This window comes from Triticum aestivum, chromosome 1A (genome assembly GCF_018294505.1).
Source record: "Triticum aestivum cultivar Chinese Spring chromosome 1A, IWGSC CS RefSeq v2.1, whole genome shotgun sequence".
Lineage (NCBI taxonomy): Eukaryota > Viridiplantae > Streptophyta > Magnoliopsida > Poales > Poaceae > Triticum > Triticum aestivum.
Genome location: NC_057794.1, coordinates 211,772,760 through 211,792,590, shown reverse-complemented (window position 1 = coordinate 211,792,590; position 19,831 = coordinate 211,772,760).

The window sequence follows — 19,831 nt, the reverse complement described above, 5'->3', positions numbered from 1 at the left end:
CAAACAACTAAACAAGACAATAAGCGAATAAATAAGCAAGCAACTAACGTTAGCCTATTATAGCTATTACACATATTACATCCACTAGGCATCAAAGTTCACCACCAATGCAAATATAGGGAACAAAGCATCATATTACATACACTAGCCGTCAAAATTGGCCACCAGTGCAAATAAACGCGGTAGCAAAACAAGTCCATAACTAAAACAACTTCAAAAGAGCTCAAGAAACGTTATCCTAGGTATCAACCATGCTACCAATAAGCTTAGCAAGCTTATTAGCTTTGTCCTGTTTAGTGCTAAAATCCTCCAATGCTTGCTATTGCACCAGAAACTATGCATCTGAATGCTCCAGGGACTTTCGCAGTCCTTCTGCTTCTTGTCGCAGCACAACTGATCGATGTCTTTCATCTTGTAGTTGAGACTCAAGAAACCGAACTGATTCATACAGTGAGTTTGAATAGCTTGTGCAAGCGGTAGTGGTCAGTAACTCGAACAGTAAACCGAGACAGGACTTTGGGGTTGTGTCATTGTCTTCAAGATAGTTTTCCTAAGCTGTTTTATCAGCTTTGTTGGAGACCAACAAGGAAGTCTCACTATCCTGAACCTTATCTACATTACTTCCTTTACCATTGCTTAATAAGGCACTCTTCCCCAATATTCTGTCAACATTCTAAAAGAAGAAACAAGCAGACGCATAACAGGTTTAGCAAGTACTAGTATATGAAACTCATTTCGATGAACCAGTTCATTAGTAAGGTCGACAAGTGTAAGAGCATCTAGTGCCCCTTAGTGATTTTGGTGTATTGAAGACTTATAGGTTAAGGGACTAATGTGTTTATGAGTGTACACAGTTCTATAAGTCTATGAGGAGTTTGATATTTACAGAGATAGTCGACCCCTAAAAATGAATGTCTTCAAATGAAGACTTTGGATTTCTGAAGACTTTCTGAACACTTGGAAAGTGAAGAAATATGTGTGACCATGAAGACTTGATATTCATGCGAGGAATATGAAGTGTGAAGACTTTTGTTTTCGTAGTTTCTTTTTCTCTTTCTTGAGTCGTAGGAAACACCGTACTGTTAAAGGGGGTCGAGGTAAAACTAAGGAAAAGTTTTCAAGTGATGCTCAACTCAAAATCCTACACCTACCAATCCCTTCGAGTGAAGCCATTGGAAATCTCATACAGTTCAGCCAAATTCTTCAGTGACAGAGACGAAGTTCTTCTGGTCTCTGAGGAATTTTTTCTGACTGGGGAGTTAGGAATTCGCTAGTGCGGATTGCCTACAAGTGAGGAATATGATAGCCCTGAGGAATTTGAGAGCTCAAATTTCCGACCATTGCTGTGCTACGTGCCCGCTGTCCTAAAATATCTATTCACCTAGCGATCATATCATTGAAGGGCATTTATGTCTTATCATGCCGGGCTACTCCCTAGGTTATAAATAGCCGCCCCCTACAACCACTAGCTGGTTGGCTGCTCCGCGAGAAACCGACACTTGTCATTGAGAGCATCCCATCCTCCGAGGACTTTGAGTGAAAATCATCAAGTGAGAAAAAACCCAAAACCCCAAACAAAGCACCTACAAACCCAAAGTGATTGAGCATCACTGAACAGATTGTTCCTGTGTGGAACCAACGCTTGTTACCTTTGAGGACTATGCATCCTCCAGACGGTTTGGTGTCATGGTCTAGAGTATCCAAGAGGAAATTGTGGATCATGGACTGACCGAGTCTGTGAAGGTTTGGAAGTCACCTGAAGACTTACCATGAGTGATTGGATGAGGTATGTGTGACCTTAGTTCAAGGAGAATACAGTGAGGACTGTGTGTCCGAGACTGTGTGTCCTTAGGTTTGAATACGTAGCCGCTCGAACCAGACGTACAACTGTCACAACAGTTGGAACTGGTCTAACAAATCATTGTCTTCACCGATCTAACTGGTTCTGTTTCCTCAACCCTTTCATTTCCTCATTCTGTATTGTTGTACCTGATCGTTACGGTTTGAAGACTTTGACTGAAGACTTCCTCAATTTCCTCAGCTAATTTCTTCAGTCAGTTTGTCTTCAGGCTGCTTATCCTGTGTTTACACTTTCTGTACTCTGTGCTTGTTTTCATTTTATCATGATGACTATGCTACTACTCTGTTATGTTTGCACTTGAGTACTTATTCTGCTACAAGTAGTTCTTCGCTAAGGAATTTCCTCACTCTGAAATTCCTCAGTGAAGAATTCATAAAAATCGCCTATTCACCCCCCCTTTAGTCGACTTAACGCACTTTCATTGGTATCAGAGCAAGGTACTCCCTTGTTCTGTGTGATTTTGGTTTAACCACCTGGAGTTTTAGTTATGTCAACCGCAGGTATGATCAAGGTCTTTGTTGGGTGTCCTACCTTCGATGGGATGGACTACCCCTACTGGAAGAATAAGATGTGAATGCATCTAGAGGCAATTGACAACGATCTCTGGTACGTTGTGGAAAATGGTGTTCGCTCTGTCACTCCTACCATCAACATTGCTGACATGAAGAGATTCAAGCGAAGAACATCATATGTGTCCATCTGAGCAAAGGGTAGTATGGCAGAGTGAGTGCTTTCGAGACAACAAAGCTTATCTGGGATAGGCTGTCCATGGTCAATGAAGGAGTCTCAACACAGCGTGACTCTCGAGTTGACATTCTTTGAAATCTCTTCAACCGCTTCAAAAGACTCGACAATGAAAATGTTCAGAAAACTTTCAATCGCCTCACTGACATTTCAAATGAGCTTCAAGCACTTGGTGCTACTGACATCACCGACCACGAGGTGGTGAAGAAATTGCTTCGATTGCTTGATTCCTTATTTGACACCCTTGCACTGATGATACAAGAACGTGGAGACTACAAGTCACTTGATCCCACTGATATTCAAGAGAGGCTAAACACTCATGAGTTCCAGCTTGCTGAGAAGAGAGATCTCTATGGATCGAGCTATGGCAGATCACGAGCTCTGAAGGCCAAGGCAGTGTCTGAATCTGAAGGTGAGGATGCTAGTGGCAGCCTTGGTGATCCTGAAGAACTGAGCTAGGAGCTAGCAATGCTCGTGAGGAAATTCCAGAAGTTCTCAAGACGTGGTCGCTTTGGAAAATCCTCAAGAAGTGATGACATAAGATCAGATTCCTCATCCCGTGATTACAAGAAGAGACTTTGCCAGAAGTGCAAGAAACCTGGTCACTACATTCAAGATTGTCCTTAGTGGGAAAAGGAATCAGAGAAGAAGAAGTCCAAGGACTACAGTTCTAATGATTCCAAGAAGAAGAAGAAATATTCAAAGTCTTCTTCATCAAAACCTTCAAGGTCTTCATCTCACAAGAAGAGCAGCTCCAAGAAGGCTCGGGCATTCATTGGCAAGGAAATGGACTCTGAGGCTGAATATGAGGAAAATGAGGAAGATGAGACATCTGAGGAGTCAGACTCTGGTGGGGCGAGACTAGCCCTCACTACTGCGTTCGTCAGCAAGTCCATCTTCAACTCTGAAGAAAATGACCTCCCCAACACTGCTGACGATGGTGATGATGACTACGCTCCCACCTATTGCTTCATGGCAAAAGGTGCAAAGGATGATCAACCCAAAGCCACTCAGTGGATCCTTGACAGTGGATGTACAAATCACACGACTGGTGACAGGGGCTTATTGATGGACACTGCTTTATCTCCATCGCATCTGAAGTATATCACCTATGCTAACGAAGGAAAAAGCAAGGTATTGGTTCTAGGTAAGGTTGCAATCTCAAATGATTGACACATGGACAAAGTTATGCCTGTCGAGTCCTTAGGTTTCAACCTCATGTCTGTCTTTATGCTTTGTGATCTTGATATGGTTGTTGTCTTTGGCAAGTATCGTTGTGTTGTGATCATGGAGGCTGACAATTCCAAAGTCTTCGAAGGCTTTAGGAGAGGAGATTTGTATATTGTTTATTTATCTACAGGACCACAACCTGCTACTTGCTTACTTGCAAAAGCTTCAGAAGGCTGGCTATGGCATCGATGACTTGGTCATGCTGGCATGAGGAACTTTCACACGCTCATAAAGAAGAAGCATGACATTGGCGTCAAGGGTGTCAAATTCCTCAAGGACCATCTGTGCGGAGCTTGTGAAGCTGGAAAGATGACCAAGGCCAAGCATCCCTCAAAGACCATCATGACTACAACTCATCCATTTGAATTGCTTCACATGGATCTCTTTGGCCCTACTCATTATGCCACATTTACTAATGCTGCATCTTTATATGGCTTTGTCATTGTTGATGACTACTCTCGTTATACATGGGTGCATATCATCACTTACAAAACTGAAGTGCAGGAAGTCTTCAAATGATTTTCCTCGAGGGCTTCAACCAACTTTGGTGTGAAGATCAAGCACATCAGAAGTGACAATGGAACTGAGTTCAAGAATACTGGTCTTGATGATTATCTTGATGAACTTGGTATTACTCATGAGTTATCAGCTCCTTATACTCCTCAGCAGAATGGCGGCGTGGAGCGCAAGAACAGGACTCTTCTTGAGATGGCTCGCACTATGCTTGATGAGTACAAGACGCCTCCTCGCTTCTGGCCTGAGGCAATTGATACTGCGTGCCACATCATCAACAGGGTATATCTTCACAAATTCTTCAGAAAGACCTCATATGAACTTGTCATGGACAATAAACCCAATGTGAGTTATTTCAAAGTCTTCGATGCTAAATGTTGGATTAGAGATCCTCATCACAATTCTAAATTTGCACCGAAAGCACATGAAGGTTTTATGCTTGGTTATGGAAAGACTCGCACACCTACAGAGTCTTCAACACCTAGCACCACAAGGTTGTTGAAACTGTAGATGTGCGGTTCGACGAGACTAATGGCTCGCAAAGAGAGCACCTACCTCCTGTGCTAGATGAAATACCTCCTGAGGAATCCATTAAGTTCAAGGCTATAGAGGATGTCATTCCTACCGAAGAATCTGCTGAAGAAGACATTCCAGAATGTGAAGAACATCATGCTGGAGCACCTGAAGAAAATGTTGAGAAAATTCCTCGTCATCAACCAGCCCATCCTCGTGTTGCTAATGAAGTGCAGATTGAGAGAATCATCAACGACATCAAAGCACCAGGTCCTCTCACACGCTCAAAAGCTTCACATTTGTCTAACTTTTGTGGGCACTTTGCTTTCATCTCTATCACAGAGCCCACTAAAGTAGATGAAGCATTTCTAGAGACTGAGTGGATTCAAGCTATGCAAGAAGAATTACATCAGTTCGAGCTCAACAATGTGTGGGAACTTGTCAAGCGACCAGACCCTCACAAGCACAATATCATCGGCACCAAATGGATCTACCACAACAAGCAAGATGAAAATGGCCTTGTGGTGAGGAATAAGGCACGGCTTGTAGCTCAAGGCTACACAAAGGTTGAAGGAATTGATTTCGATGAAACTTGTGCACCTGTTGCTAGACTTGAGGCTATTCGCATATTACTCGCTTATGCTAACCATCATAATATCATCTTATATCAAATGGATGTGAAAAGTGCATTCCTCAATGGTAAGCTTGAGGAAGAAGTATATGTTGCTCAACCCCCAAGTTTTGAGGATCCAAAGCATCCTAACAAAGTCTTCAGACTCAATAAGGCCCTCTATGGCCTCAAGCAGGCCCCTCTGGGCGTGGTATGATACTTTGAAGGAATTCCTCATGAAGAAAGGCTTCAAACCCGGTTCACTTGACCCAACCCTTTTCACCAAAGCTTATGATGATGAATTATTTGTATGCCAAATATATGTTGATGATATCATCGTTGGCTATACTGACCAATGTTACAGTGATGAATTTGCCTATATGATGAGTGAAGAATATCAAATGTCTATGATGGGAGAATTGAAATTCTTCTTAGGTCTTCAGATTCGTCAACAACGAAATGGCATCTTCATATCTCAGGAGAAATAACTCAAGGATGTATTGAGGAAATTCGGCATGCAAGATTACAAAGGCGTCAAAATCCCTATGCCCACCAATGGCCATCTATGCACTGATGAAAATGGTATTGACCTCGATCAAAAGGTATACTGCTCCATGATTGGCTCGTTATTGTATTTATGTGCATCTAGGCCAAATATTATCCTTAGTGTTTGCGTGTGTGCCCTCTTTTAAGCTACACCGAAGGAATCACACCATAAGGCTGTGAAGCATATTCTTCCATATCTAGCTCACACTCCAACACTTGGATTATGGTATCCCAAGGGCTCGGCTTTTGATCTCATTAGATATTCAAACTCTGACTATGCTGGTGATCGTGTGGACCGCAAGTCAACATCAGGCACATGCCATTTCCTCGGATGATCCTTGGTCTATTGGTCCTCAAAGAAACAGAACTGTGTATCACTCTTTAATACTGAATCTGAGTACATTGTTGTTGGTTCGTGTTGTGCTAAATTGCTATGGATGAAGCAAACCCTCAAGGACTACGGCTTCAATGTGAAGAATGTGACACTCTATTGTGACAATGAGAGTGCCATCAAGAGTGCTCATAACCCAGTTCAGCACTCGAAGACAAAGCACATTCAGATTCGTCATCATTTTCTTCGTGATCATGTGTTGAAGGGCGACGTCTCCATCGAGCACGTGAAGACTGAAGAACACCTAGCCGATATCTTCACAAAGCCCTTGGATGAGAATAGATTTAGCAAGTTGCGGTGTGAGCTAAATATCTTAGAATCTTCGAATGTCCTTTGAAGAGGACACGATCCCTAACACTTATGCAAAATTGATGACTTAGATGTGCAACACACGAAGTAACGTTTTTTGTTCAATCAATGAAGACTAACGCTCTAAGTGTGAAGAAATTAACGAAGAATTTGATTCTCAGAGCCCTACGACAATTGTACGTGGCATCTGAAATCAGCATTCTTATATGGTGGGTTACGCCACCAACAAAAGTTGAATATCAATTTGAGTATTTCTTTAGTGAAATTCCTCAGTTTTTCGATTTCTTCAACTTTGCTATGTCTTCACTCTCTCCGTCGTTTTTCTTCTTTGACTATATATATATATATATATATATATATATATATATATATATATATATATATATATATATATATATACATAAACACTATTCTGATCACGGGATCAGAATTTATTCTCATCACAACCTGACCTACCCCGCTAGTAGTACGTTGAACTTCCCTGTGAACTAGGTTGACCTTCCGCCAACATTGCCCAAATGGGGCTTGCGATATACCATTGGAAAGCTATGGACACCAATATCATGACCCAACTTAAATTTTTGGCAAAATATAAGCGGTTTAATAGCAGTTTTGAAAACCGTTTTTTCTTCGCATAAAAATGTAAATCGTATTTTCGATCGCATTTCTAAACCGTTTGTCGGAATGAGGCATATAATATGGAGTTGGAAATCTGCTACAAAACCGCTCCTTCCACATGTTGAAAGTTTTCTCTAATTCCCTATGGTTAAAGAGTAATTTGAAAAAACATAAAATTTCGTAAACCGAACAGCTGAGTTCGTTTTTTCGATGTCATTTGTAAACGGCTAATCCAATGGAGGCATATGATACGGCGTTGGAAAGCTTATGAAAATGTGCTACCTTTTCATCTTGAAAGTTTTTTTCTAATTTTGAATGGTTTAAGAGTAATTTAGAAAATGGTCCAAGTCCTACCGAGTTCGTATTTTCGAGCTAATTTTTTAACCGTGCGTCCGAATGCAGCAAATGATATGGCGTTGGAAAGCTTGAACAAATGCGAAAAATTTTGGTATGTATTGTTTCTCCCAATTCTTTACGGTTTTAAGTCAGTTTCAAAAATGGCGAAAAACATATTTTCGCCGTAATTTCTACAAACTTTATTCGAACGGGGCAAATAATATACCGCTGAAAAGCTACGGAAAATGCAAAACTTTTTCATGTTGATGGTTTTCTCTGATTCCTAGCTGTTTTCAAGTAATCTCGAAAACGGCGGGATCATGCGTTTTGCCTTTATCGTGAAACAAATTCTTCGAAAATGCACCGCGTGAAGAACCTGAACTTCTCGATGCGTCTACCCGAACTTCACTCTGTTTTCACGTGATTTTTTTGCCCGCAGCTCTCCATCCACTCACCGGAATTGAACGAGTGATATACCGGTGGAAAGCTGCTGTAAGCACACAACTTTCCCGTGTTGATCGCTTTTTCATACTCGCGATGATTTTAAAAGTTTTTATCTGAAATTCATTCAGCGTAGTAGTTGAACTTCATGATGTTTTCACATTGAACTTCTGTGACGTACTTTTGTTTATAATTATCTCATTCATTCGCCAGTGTTACACAAATGATATTCCTTTTATACAAACCTCTCTCACAATAATTTTTCATCCAACCGAGGACTTGAACTTATAACAACAAAACTTTTAGTATTTTGCTCTTTTATTTTATTTTAATACAAAATGCGCACCGTGTAGTACATGAACTTCTGACGGTTATCAATCCAAACTTCTCACGGTTACATGAAAATATCTGAGTTTTTTATGAATATTAATTTGAATTTCTTAATGTTTTTTACGAAATTTTTAAGCGCTCTATTTTTTAAAAGTTGAACTTCTTGTTATTTTATTTTTGAACTTCTTGTTTTCATTCTTTAATAATGAGGAAAATCTGAGTTTTCTATAATCATCGAACTTCTCCATCTTTTTAATATGAACTTTCTGGTTTTATTTCTTTATCCCTTTTTTATGAATTTTGAAGCGCTCTATTTTTTAAAAGTTGAACTTCTTGTTTTTTATTTTTGAACTTCTTGTTTCCATTCTTTAATAACGAGGAAAATCCATGTTTTTTATAATTATCGAACTTCTCCATCTTTTTAATATGGACTTCCTGGTTTTATTTCTTAATCTATTTTATGAAATTTTGAAGCGCTCTATCATTAAAAGTTGAACTTCTTGTTATTTAATTTTTGAACTTCTTGTTTCCATTCTTTAATAACAAGGAAAAACTGAGTTTTCTATAATCATCGATCTTCTCCATCTTTTTAATTTGGACTTCCTGGTTTTATTTCTTTTAGTAACGGAAAATATCCTACTTTCTGATAGACATCGAGCCGCTACCTTTTTAAATTTGAACTTCTAGGTTTATATTAACAGAGAAATTGTTTTTTTATGAAATTTTGAACCGCTCCATTAGTTTAATTTGAACTTCTAGGTTTCTTTTAGAAATGAGGAAATCCATTTCCTAATTAACTTTTTTTGTTATTTTAATTTGAGCTTTTGTTATGGAAACTTGTTGAACAAGAGGAACTTTTTGAATTTTCCCGGTGTGTGCACTTGAACTTCTAACAACAAAATTTTTGGACTTCGCCATTTTACTGCTATTTTCTCATACGAAACACACACCATGCAGTACGTGAACTTCCGTCTGTTGTCAATTTGAACTTCTCTCGATTTCACTTTAGTAACGGAAAAAATCTGAGTTTTTTATAGACATCGTACCGCTCTAACTTTCTTTTTCAACTTCTTTGTGCGCTTTTTAGAAATGTGAAAAATGGAGTTTTGTTAGAAACATTGAACTTCTTCGTTATTTTGAATAGATCTTATTGGTCTTATACTTTAGTAACTGAAAAAACTAAGTTTTTCAAATAAATATCAAACGCTCTGCTTTTAAAAGTTGAACTTCTTTGGTTTTATTATTTAGTAAAGAGAAAAAACTAAGTTTTCAACATGCATTGAACTACTCTATTTTTTAGAATTGAACTTCGTGGTTTTAATCATTAGTATGGGGGAAATCTAAGTTTTTTATAAACATCAAACAACTTCATTTTTTTAATTAGCTGTTATTCATTTGTATAGGGGAAAAGTCCTTGTTATGTAATAAACATTGAACCACTCACTTATTTAAATTTGAACTTCCATATCTTTTTAGACTTTGACTTTTTATTCCTTTTTTCGTATATGAAACACACTCCATGTAGGAGGAACTATTTTTAGATAGAGCATTTTTGTTTCAAATTTGTAATGGAATGGGGGAATTATTTTAAAACACCCAACCTTTTCTTTGATCTACACATTTTTACTTAAATTTGAACGTCTAGAGTTAACATTTTGTCGCTGAGGGTTCTTTTTCTTCTTGGTTTATAAAGATCGAACTTCTCCATTATTTTAAATTGAACTTATTAACTTTTCCTTTATTAACTTGAAATATCCGAGTTTTATATAAACATCGAATCGCTTGGGGTATTTTGATTAGAACTTCCACATTTTTTAGAAATGCGGAAAATACAGTCAACATTGAGCACCAAGACGAACCATAAAAACATCATTTAATCACTGTAAAATGAGAAGGCATCAAGAAAGACTGTTTGCAGCTAAACGGAAGGAACATTTTTTGTCGGTCACAAGTGTTTTTGTGCGCCCCTGCATATACATGGACTTCAATTTTTTCTGACAACATTAACTTTGTTGTTGTCGCTGTATATGAACGTCTCCTGTAAACTAAAGAGAGAGAGAGGATGCACTGAGCCAAGGTAAAATCTTACAAAAACTACACTTTTTCCTTTGAGGCATATACACAAACGGCTAGTTTGCAATGCCGGTGGGGGGGGGGGGAGAAAGTGAGCTCAAGGGTGGGTCACCGGTAGGGGATATTTCATCGAATCGGCGGTCTAGGCAGGCATGGGAGGGAAGAAGGCCACAGAGGCAGAGGAGGAAGGTCACGGCGGCGGAGGAGGAAGGAAGAAAGGTCATGTCAGAGAAGGTCGGATTTGGCCGTCGCTGTTGTCTATGCATGATAGCGAGTGTGCTGGTGGTCGCCGTAGGTATCCTTCGATCTCGGCTATGTGCGGTCATCGAGACCCGTGGGGTGCAGCTGTGGAAGAAGGTGGAGGTGGCCTGCGTGGGTGTACAACTTATCATTTCCTATATCAACTCTTCTATTTTTCAAGCGAATTTGGTAGGTGGTGTTCTTTTTGTACAATAAATTTAAATGATAACATAATAGTTGAAATGCCACTAGCAACCACTTGCAAGATTCAAAATTTGGAACCATAATAATAACTTTCCAAACTATTTTTCCTCTGCATTCTAAACAAAAATTCATACATATGGACATTGGTGCTTCCTTGTAACATCAAACTGAATCGTTGGTGTAAATCAAATCAAACTGAATCGTCAGATGTGAATGATCTCATGGGTAGTCCAAAGCATCCCTTGGATCTTCTTGGACATGGCTTAGGTCACGAATTGACAATTCATATTGCCTTTTCTTCCTTTTCAGTTACTGACTTTTGCTTGTACAGTAGCAGTAGTAAGTAAAATCCTTGTCAGATCCGTGGTTCCATCTATTTAGGTTATATATAATCAATTTGGAGAGGATTTTTTTCCATTGACGACTAACTATTTGGCGAGCAGGTTCTTGTTTTCCCTCATTCCGTTTACGTTACTGCCGTAATCTGATTCTCATTCCCTTTACACTGCTTTTCTTGAACCAAAAGCACTCATAGATACCAGTGAGTATATCCTACATCTGACATGAATTAACAATCACCGGCCGGTGCAAGGCAATGTCTGCAGGTCACCGTGACCATCCGAGTCAAAGAAACAACACGAAAACAAATGCTTAGCAAGACTATTCACTAGTGGTATAAGTGCAAATTAGCACTAGCATTCCGGATCAGCATGTTTGGACTACTCTAAGATTAGGACTTAGGAGTCATCATTGCTTGGTTTGGCCCCTAGGGAAGAAACTACTGAATAGTTTTCAACATCCAAGCACTAGCAATAGATCGGTTAAAACAAAAAAAATCCCAAGGACAACACCAGCAACTAAGCCGTATCCAAAATCTTTCCTCTCGCACTCAAGATGAACTGCAGAATTGGTGCACCAACAGCAGCTCGACAGTGCTCGAGGAGAGGACGCTGCGGACAGTAGCTCACTACTTGAGAGGAAAGACGACCTGCTGCTGGTGCTGGTGCTGGACCTGCAGCTCGGCGTTGTCTGCGTTCTGTACGGGGAGGTAGGAAAGACGAGCTTCTACTGCTAGTGGACGGTGACCCAGCAGCTCGGCAACCTCCTGGTCGGAGGGCGGCGTGCAAGATCCATCACCCAGCCGCCTCTATCCTCTCTGCCGGATGCGGCCACCCAGCTGCAGGTCATGATGTCCTCTTGCTGCAGGTCAAGCCATCCTCTAACTGCAGGTGGATGGCAAGTAGGCACAGTGGATGTCGGGTGGTGGCCGCCAACACACGGTGTCGATGGGGAGGCGGGTGGTGGCCGTCAGTGTGTCGCATCAAAGGGGAGGCAGGGGGTGGTGGCCGATGCAGCGGGGTCGACGGGCTCACGCTGAGGTGGGCGGCGGTGGCTCGCCCGCGGCAGCACTATCGCAGTAGAAGGCCGGCGACGGCATCCCGGGAGGAAACCGACGACGATACACGATCCCGCGTAGGAGGAGGCAGTGGGATCCGATGGACACAACATGGGGTGGGGGCGGGCGGCGCACTGATCCGGGGGCGGGGCGGCACACTGGCCGGACCAGGGAACGGGGGCGATCTAAGGGCGGGGCGGTGTGTGCCAGATCCAGGGCCGGCGGCGGCGCGCGGGATCCAGGGCACCGGAGGGGGCGGTGGATCGGGAGGAATCGAGGGAAGTGGTGGATCGGTGGGGCGTGGCTGATTAGGAAGTTCGGGATCGATGCTATATGGGGGCGTTGTGATCATAATAACTATTTTGATCCCAGGATGAGAATAGTGTTACTCTCTATATATATGAGTTTATGTCCTCTACAACATTCACTTATTGTTATTTCTTCAATTTGCCTTTTCTGCTAAGTGAATGTGACCGGACCCTTTCCCCTCTATGCTATACTCAACCCAGTCTGTTTACAATTTCTTGATGTGCGTTCTATTTGAAACCCGTTCAAAATCTTCACTGTGTCCTTGCCAGCTGAAGAATTTGCGAACGAAACATTAAAACTTTCTTATCTAAATTTTTGGCTTTTGCCGCCTAAACCATTCCACGTCCCACGATAAGACTTATCTATTCACCCACGATCACCACCGCTCTGTACATGGGTGACACATGTCGATAGGATGAGAAGGGTCAGGGGCACGTTCGTCCATTTTCCTCGGGCGAGTGGTTTTTCACCTCGGCTATATATACCCCTCACCATCCTCGGACTGCTTTTACTCCGCTCGACCTCACTCCCTCGCTCAAGCTCTCAAACCTAGCGCCGCTGCTACTTCCATCGTCGCCGGTGAGGAAGAGCTTCACTGCATCGACCTTGTCGCCGTCGTACTCGCGCCGGCCGCGGATTTCTTCACTCCGCCGCCGCCGTAGCTATCTTCCTCCACCAAGTTAGGGCGTGGAAGATCTGGACAGACGAACTTCCAATCTACTATTCCTAGTTTGTCGTGTTCTTCGTCAAGGGTAATTAAAAGTTACTTTTACCTCCCTTGTTGATTCTGATGATTTCCACAAATTTTGAAAAGGTGTTTATTCTTCATTCTTCACACTCTAAACACCTCACACGAACGTTTGTTCTTGATTTGTTTCTCTAAGCAACATTTTTCTTCAACATTCCTCAATTGTGTTGATTTTCAATCTACACAACTCTGGAACCTAAGTCAAAGAACACCTAGTGAAGTTTCTCAAGACACATCTGGTCAAATTAATCAACTTGTTCTTTTTGCAAAAACTTCTGAGAACGCATATGACCTCTCCAAATTCTTCGCACCTATACTCTGTTCACAGGTACTCATGTCTGCTACTGAATCACTAGGTTCTCATCAACTTAACTCATTTGCAGCGTTCCTCGAAGAAAAGTTGCATACCTCGTCTGAAAACTCAATCGTTCAAAATCCTCAGCTAAAGAAAATGGCTGACGGGAAGAAACCTCAGAAGGGAGGCAAGATACTGGAAGCCAACACAACATTTGAGATCCCTGAGGACATTTACGAAGAATATTGTACTCCTGATGAGGCCAAACATGGCAAGGAGAACAAGAATCAGGGCAAGGTGCGCATACAAAGGATAGAGAGGAGATGGGCACGAGAATGGAGGGAGTACAGGTATGTTACTCCAAAGAACATGAAGAAATTCTCTCTTCACCCTCCTTGCCCAAGACCTCCACTGGCACCTGGCCAATAAGCTGATCCCACCAGCCTCAAGCGCGGTGAGGACTATCCTAATGAATGGACAAGATGGCAAGCGAAGCTAGCCAAAATGGCAAAAGAAGCAGTGAGGAAATTCAACGAAGACTCTGCGGCGGTGGCTGCCACTACTGAGGCCTCTGCTAGCAAGCCCAAGAAGGCTATGCCATAGAATCCCGCACACAAGCCAAGTGCCTCTGTTTCAATGCCCTCACGGCCAAGCACGTCAGCAATGCCCTCACGGCCAAGCACCTTAGCAATGCCCTCACGGCCAAGCACCTTAGCAATGCCCTCATGGCCAATTCCTCAAGCTGCCCCAATTCCTCAAGTTGCAAAGTCTTCAGCTCCTCCAACAAAGCCCTCAGCACCTGCGCATCTCACATCGTGTCAAAGGACCAAAGGCATCTCAATTGCCTCAGGAGCCTCAGCAAGTTCTTCAGCTCCTCCATAATCCTCAACTGGCCCCACTCTGCTGAAGACAAAGGCCACTTCTGGACGAGGCACTAGACCAAGTCCTCATAAGAAGCAGGTTGCCTTTCATGTACCGTCCAGTGATGACGAAGCTGATGATGATGAACTCGCAAAAATCATCAGAGACAGACAGCAAAGGGCCGCTAGAGCCAAATGCACAAATGTGCCATTGATGTTAGATCCTGCTACCTCTTGAGTACTGTGTTGGTTTTCCCATGAAGAGGAAAGGGTGATGTAGTAAAGTAGCATAAGTATTTCCCTCGGTTTTTGAGAACCAAGGTATCAATCCAGTAGGACACAACACGCAAGTCACCTCGCACGTACACAAAAAAATAAGAACCTTGCAACCAATGCGATAAAGGGGTTGTCAATCCCTTCATGGCCGCTTGCAAAAGTGAGATATATTAGAGATAATAAGATAAATATTTTTGGAATTTTTATGATATAGATTGAAAGTAAAGATTGCAAAGTAAAATAGATCGGAAACTTATATGATGGAAAATAGACACGGGGGCCATAGGTTTCACTAGTGGCTTCTCTCAAGATAGCATAAGTATTACGGTGGGTAAACAAATTAATGTCAAGCAATTGATAGAAAAGTGCATAATTATGAGAATATCTAGGCATGATCATGTATATAGGCATCACGTCCACGACAAGTAGACCAAAACGATTCTGCATCTACTACTATTACTCCACACATCGACCGCTATCCAGCATGCATCTAGAGTATTAAGTTCATAAGAACAGAGTAACGCATTAGGCAAGATGACATGATGTAGAGGGATAAACTCAAGCAACATGATATAAACCCCATCTTTTTATCCTCAATGGCAACAATACAATACGTGCCTTGCTGCCCCTGCTGTCACTGGGAAAGGACACCACAAGATTGAACCCAAACTAAGCACTTCTCCCATTGCAAAAAAGATCAATCTTGTAGGCCAAACCAAACTGATAATTCGAAGAGACTTGCAAAGATAACAAATCATACATAAAAGATTTCAGAGAAGAATCAAATATTGTTCATAGCTAATCTTGATCATAAACCCACAATTTTTTGGATCTCGACAAACACACCGCAAAAAGAATTACATTGAATAGATCTCCAAGAAGATCGAGGAGAACTTTGTATTGAGATCCAAAGAGAGAGAACAAACCATCTAGCTAATAACTATGGACCCGAAGGTCTGTGGTAAACTGCTCAGATATCATCAGAGAGGCTATGGTGTTGATGTAGAAGCCCTCCGTGATTGATTCCCCCTCCAGCGGAGCTCCGGAAAAGGCCCCAAGATGGGATCTCTTGGGTACAGAAGGTTGCGGCGGTGGGTTTCGTGGTGCTCCTGGATATTCTCGGGGTATATGGGTATATATAGGAGGAAGATGTACGTCGGTGGAGCTGTGAGGGGCCCATGAGGGCGGGGGACGCGCCTGCCCCCTGGGCGCGCTCCATGCCTCGTGGCCTCCTCGATTCTTTCCTGACGGCCACTCCAAGTCTCCAGGATCACGTTTGTTCCAAAAAATAACTCTCCCGAAGGTTTCATTCCGTTTGATATTCCTTTTCTACGAAACACTGAAATAGGCAAAAAAAACAGCAATTTGCACTAGGCCTTTGGTTAGTAGGTTAGTCGCAAAAATAATATAAAAAGGTTAATTAAAGCCCATTAAACATCCAAAAATGATAATATAATAGAATGGAACAATCAAAAATTATAGATACGCTGGAGACATATCAAGCATCCCCAAGCTTAATTCCTGCTCGTCCTCGAGAAGGTAAATGGTAAAAACAGAATTTTTGATGTGGAATGCTACCTAGCATAATTCTCAATGTAATTTTCTTTATTGTGGCATGAATGTTCAGATTTGAAAGATTCAAGAAAAAAGTTTAATATTGACATAAAAATAATAATACTTCAAGCATACTAACAAAGCAATAATGTCTTCTCAAAATAACATGGCTAAAGAAAGTTATCCCTACAAAATCATATAGTCTGGCTATCCTCCATCTTCACCACACAAAATATTTAAATCATGCACAACCCCAATGACAAGCCAAGCAATTGTTTCATACTTTTGATGTTCTCAAACTTTTTCAATCTTCACGCAATACATGAGTGTGAGCCATGGACATGGTATTATAGGTGGAATAGAATTGTGGTTGTGGAGAAGATAGTCTCACATCAACTAGGCGTATCAATGGGCTATGGAGACGCCCATCAATAGATATCAATGTGAGTGAGTAGGGATTGACATGCAATGGATGCACTAGAGCTGTAAGTTTATGAAAGCTCAACAAAAGAAACTAAGTGGGTGTGCATCCAACTTGCTTGCTCACGAAGACCTAGGGCATTTTGAGGAAGCCCATCATTGGAATATACAAGCCAATTTCTATATTGTAAAATTCCCACTAGTATATGAAAGTGACAACATAAGAGACTCTCTATCATGAAGATCATGGTGCTACTTTGAAGCACAAGTGTGGTAAAAGGATAGTAACATTGTCCCTTCTCTCTTTTTCTCTCATTTCTCCCTTTTTTTCTTTTTTTGGGCCTTCTCTTTTTTTATGGCCGTTCTCTTTTTTTCGTCCGGAGTCTCATCCTGACTTGTGGGGGAATCATAGTCTCCATCATCCTTTCCTTACATGGGACAATGCTATAATAATGATGATCATCACACTTTTATTTACTTACAACTTGAAAAATTACAACTCGATACTTAGAACAAAATATGACTCTATGTGAATGCCTCTGGTGGTGTATCGGGATGTGCAATGACTCATGAGTGACATGTATGAAAGAATTATGAAGGTGGCCTTGCCACAAATACAATGTCAACTACATGATCATGCAAAGCAACATGACAATGATGAAGCATGTCATAATAAACGGAACGGTGGTAAGTTGCATGGCAATATATCTCAGAATGGCTATGGAAATGCCATAATAGGTACGTATGGTGGCTGTTTTGAGGAAAGTATATGGTGGGTTTATGGTACCGGCGAAAGTTGCGCGGTACTAGAGAGGCTATCAATGGTGGAAGGGTGAGAGTGCGTATAATCCATGGACTCAACATTAGTCATAAAGAACTCACATACTTATTGCAAAAATCTATTAGTTATCGAAACAAAGTACCATCGTTCGTCCCCGATCGCCACTCATAAGGAAGACCATCAATAAATAAATCATGCTCCGACTTCATGACATAACGGTTCACCATACGTGCATGCTACGGGAATCACAAACTTTAACACAAGTATTTCTCAAATTCACAACTACTCAACTAGCATGACTCTAATATTACCATCTTCAAATCTCAAAACAATCATCAAGTATCAAACTTCTCATAGTATTCAATGCACTTTTTATGATAGTTTTTATTATACCCATCTTGGATGCCTATCATATTAGGACTAATTTTATAGCCAAAACAAATTACCATGTTGTTTTAGAGGACTCTCAAAATGATATAAGTGAAGCATGAGAGATCAATAATTTCTATAAAATAAAACCACCACCGTGCTCTAAAAATATATAAGTGAAGTTGTAGCGACCAGACCTTAAACGGTCCAATCTCTGTGCTCCGGTGTCATCCCTGGATCAGTAATGCTGACACCATATAGTACTTGAAGGATGTATAACAGAGTAGCAATCACACACTTACTACATCGAGTGTCTCAAAAGAGAACTTATTACAATAAATATGGCTTAAGGCCATCTAATAACGATAACAGCGGAAGGCTTGGAAGATAAATGAGTCCATCAACTCCAATGGCATCACTGAGTATAGAACCACGACCTAAAGGCACCTTACTCGTCGTCTGAAAGTCTGCAACATGAACGTTGCAGCCCGAAACGGGTCAGCACATGGAATATGCTGGCAATGTAAAGCAATGAAGGAATAAGACTATACTACATGCATATTTGGCTGGTGGAAAGCTCTATGGTTACAGTTTTGCATAAAGCCAATTTTTACCTACTGCAAAGGAATAAATTTTATTTAACTATCATGGTGGTTGTTAAACATTGAGAGTGTAGACACCCTCTCAATCCCAATTAAACATCATCACTAAAAACCCAACAAATTAATTAGAGTAACATGATGAGATTCACATGATAATCCAAGTACTAGATACTCAAGATGTCCATAACCGGGGACACGGCTAATCATGATTAGTTTATACACTCTGCAGAGGTTCGCGCACTTTTCCCCACAAGACTCGATCTCCTCCGTTGGGATTCTCGCACTACATGGTGTTTGAGAAACGGATGACCGAGACATAGTCTTTCAGAAGCGCTAGCACCTTACGATCGGGTAGACCGTTACACCTACTTTCCCCTACATCCTCTAGTCTACCACTGTAAGAGTTTGCACAACTTAGTCAACTATGCTAGAGCCCATAGTAGCTTGTGGCTGCACACAGAAGTTTCTAGTATGAATAATCTCATGATCCCTTAAAGCCTAGGTGGCGGTCCAAAAGAAAAACAAGCAATCGCTGGAATACCCAGGTGCCTCAATACACCCAGATGTGTATTTAAGTTGCCACCTTAGATAAACCATTAATTTAACAAACTCACATCTGTCATGGATTTCACTCACCCAATCCACGTCTACTAGCATAGCATGGCATAATAAGCAAACATAGAAGTAACTCCCAATGGTTGATAATAAAACAGGTGATAGGTACTACCTCATCTACTTCCCAAACCCACAATTTAATTAGATCCTAATCATGCAATGTGTGAGGATTGATCTAATGCAACAAAAACTGGGTAGTAGGAGGTATGATCAAAGTGTTACTTTCCTTGCTGATGATCCGCAAAACCTAGCGATTCGAAGTAGCAAGCGGCGCACTCCGGGTACTCTATCGCAAACAAACAAGCATACAATAAGTACTCAACTAATGCACAGGTAAAACTCAAATAAGAGATCTAACCAGAAGTTCAACTTAAGAACTCCGGTTGGCAAAAAGAATCAAATCGAACGAAGCGACGAAAGACAAACGGCAAAAGAAACAAGCTTCATTTACTATTCTGGATCTAGGTCAAATTTTAGATAGGCAAAAACTTGTTTGAGTTGGGTAAACGGAAAGAGGGTTTCGAGGCGAAACTCCAGGCGCTTGAATCGCCTGATTCCGATAAACGAGCGAAAAGTTATACTAGAACGAAAATCAGATGAGGAATCGCAATCAGAAAAATCGCGGATTTAATCTGAGAAAAAGAAAA